The sequence below is a fragment of the Otolemur garnettii genome, unplaced genomic scaffold, assembly GCF_000181295.1.
Source record: "Otolemur garnettii isolate 467f Iridium unplaced genomic scaffold, OtoGar3 scaffold00001, whole genome shotgun sequence".
NCBI classification, from domain to species: domain Eukaryota; kingdom Metazoa; phylum Chordata; class Mammalia; order Primates; family Galagidae; genus Otolemur; species Otolemur garnettii.
This window is the reverse complement of record NW_003852396.1, coordinates 41,992,087-41,994,945: the sequence shown is the minus strand read 5'-3', so window position 1 is coordinate 41,994,945 and position 2,859 is coordinate 41,992,087. Positions and strand designations below refer to the sequence as shown.

General features: G+C 44.7%; 1 protein-coding gene across 7 annotated transcripts in view; it reads right to left on the bottom strand.

The window, feature by feature from the left end:
* TEAD1 (TEA domain transcription factor 1) overlaps positions 1–2,859 on the bottom strand; it is a 258,137-nt gene that overhangs the window by 13,868 nt on the left and 241,410 nt on the right. The window lies entirely within an intron of this gene.

Below are 2,859 nucleotides of genomic sequence, written 5' to 3'. Positions count from 1 at the left end.
AAAAAAAAAAAAAAAAAAAAAAGACTGGCTTACTAAGATGCTGAACACAATTGCCACTCATTTAGCATATTTGTATTAAGCACCCACAATGGGAGGCTCATGCTAGACATTACACAAGACTTGGTTATCACCTAATATGGGAGACAGATTACATAAAATACTTATTACTCAGATAGCAAGTAAGTACCGCGTCAAAGGTACTTCCAACAATGGAAGGCAGTACTTTCAACCAGGGTTCTTAGTTAAGGGATAGATAAGATTGGCAAATGCAGAGGAGGCTGGGCTGGGGTAACGTGTAGGCAGAAGCCGGGGAGAAATGAGTTTAGAAATGTAATTTAAGTGCAAGTCAAGGAGGGCTAAATAAGGGGTGTGGACTGTGTGCTCTAAGGAACGGAAGCTCCTTGAACATTTTGGTGCTGGGAAATGAAGTGATTAGTGCTGTTCTTTGGGGAAAATGTCTCCGCAGGAGACACTGTCCATTACAGAAGGTAGCTGCTGCCGTGTTTGGGTCACTGCTGTGGTCTGAATGTGTCCCCTCAAATTCACGTGTTGGAGACTCAATCCATAATGCACAGAGTGTTGGAAGGTGGGGCCTCGGAGAGGTGTTCAGGAGTTGAGTGCTCTGCCCTCAGGATTGGGTTAACCTAGCTAGAAAACGGGTTTCGGGAGGCAGCGGGCTTTCTCTTGCCCTCCTTCTGCCCTCCATCATGTGAAGATGCAGCAAGGCCTTCCCAGATGCTGGGGCCTAGAAACTTCCACTTCCCAGCCTCTGGAAATGTAAAAAATAGATTCTGTTCTTTATAAATCACCCAGTCTGTGGCATTCTGTTATAACATAAAACAACTAAGACACTCACCAATTAACAGACGCCCCTTCCCTTGAGTATCTACTTACACCCTACTATAGACAAGGTGATGTGTTTAGAGCTGGGAGTAACAATGAGCAAAAGCTGAGCCAGTGCCTGGCCTTGTGAGGCTTAGGATTTAGTGGGGCAGACACCTCAACAGAGATAAGCCCCACTGCGAGAGGTACAGGGGATGAGAGAAGAGAGACAACCTTGGGGAGAGGCCCCAGGGCTCTGGGTGCTTCTGATGACAATGCAGCTTCACTCCAAAGAGGAGTATAGGTTAATAAGGGAGAGGGAAAAGGATGTTCAAAGGATGCGTGGCCATAAAGAAGGATTAAAGAGACAGCAGGAGAGAGTACAGTAGGAGAGCTGGGGAGATGGGAGGGTCTGGGTCTCATACCCCGAGACTGGAGGACACAAGAATGACAAGCAGATAGGACCGGAATAGTGACAGGGCACAATCAGACTTGCATGCCAAAAAGACACCCTGAGCACAGCTCAGAGAAGACACCAGAAGGGACCAGAGTGGGTGCAGACATCAGCATGGCATCCCAATGAGAGATGGCAATACGTGGGCTGGTGTGGCAGCTGTTGAGGCAGAGGTGGCTGTCAAATGAGACTGTATATTTTCTCAGGTTTGGCATATTCTGACCAATTTTAATACCTCAACAGGTATCATAAAGACCTGGGTTATCCTACATATTAAGAAGGACCTGCACTAGAATTTCCTTCTTGAATTGATTATCCAGAAAATGTCCATCTGCTCAGCCACAACTTCCTCTTTTCTGCTTTCCAATAAAGAAAACCATATTCTCTATATTCCCCCTTTTACTTTATGTGCCAAGAAATCCAAAGCTAAATTCAGTGCTCGGCTACAGTAATTAACTTGTCCCAGGGGCTTCTAACAGCTGCTAACAGCTAGGGTACAGCTCCTGTTACTGGTTTCCAACCTGCTTTAACCTGTACTTGTCCAGTTTTATATTATTCATAAATCTAGTAAGCTTTCTAACATTTTGCTTTTTGGATTTTACAGGGTACAAATCATAAATAAATAAAAATACCCAGGTGTGCATTTTTCTTACATTCAAGGGTTTAACATTTGGCTCCACAGAAGAACAGCTTAGCAGGAGATAATGCTTGTCTTTGCTTAGCTGAGATCTGCCTCTGAGCTCCTCAAGGCTGCCGAGGCCCCTGGGTCTAACTGAGCACCCACCTCCAGGGGAGACAGGCTCCGCCCACATCCTCCCTGCGGGAGCTCTCAATGCTGGGATTACATTCATTACCTTTAAGAACTGCCACTGCCTTGCTTTGCCTCCACCTTGAAACACACGGCTTTAAAAAGTGGCTCAGGTGTTTTAAGGTGGTAGGATTAATGCTCTAACTATTATGATGTAGCTTGTGCCAGAAAGTTTCAATATTTTTTTTTTAAGTAAAAATCCATGTGGTAAGCAAAGGAATAAAAGAAAATCAAACTGTGAGAAGGGCATGGCCCACACACTTGCCAATCTCCCCAGATGTGGCGTCATTTTAAAACACCTCTTCCCTTTATTTGACAAACTTAGTTTCAGGAATAATCATAGGATCAGTGTTACTCATTTCTCAAGCATCCTTTTAGGACAGTTAGCACTTAAGATACTTAAACATATAATATACATTTTTTCCCTTTCTGCACAGACAGTAGCACACTATCTTCATTCTTCAATACCTTGCTTTAAAAATACATATGTAGGCTCGGCGCCTGTGGCTCAAGCGGCTAAGGCACCAGCCACATACACCTAAGGTGGCGGGTTCAAATCCTCAGCCCGGGCGCCAAACAACAATAATGGCTGCAACCAAAAAAAAAAAAAAAATGGTGGCGAGTGCCTGTAGTCCCAGCTACTTGGGAGGATGAGGCAAGAGAATCACCTAAGCCCAGGAGCTGGAGGTTGCTTTGAGCTGTGACCCTGCCACAGCACTCTACAGAGGGCAATAAAGTGAGACTCTGTCTCTTAAAAAAAAATAAAAAAGGAAAA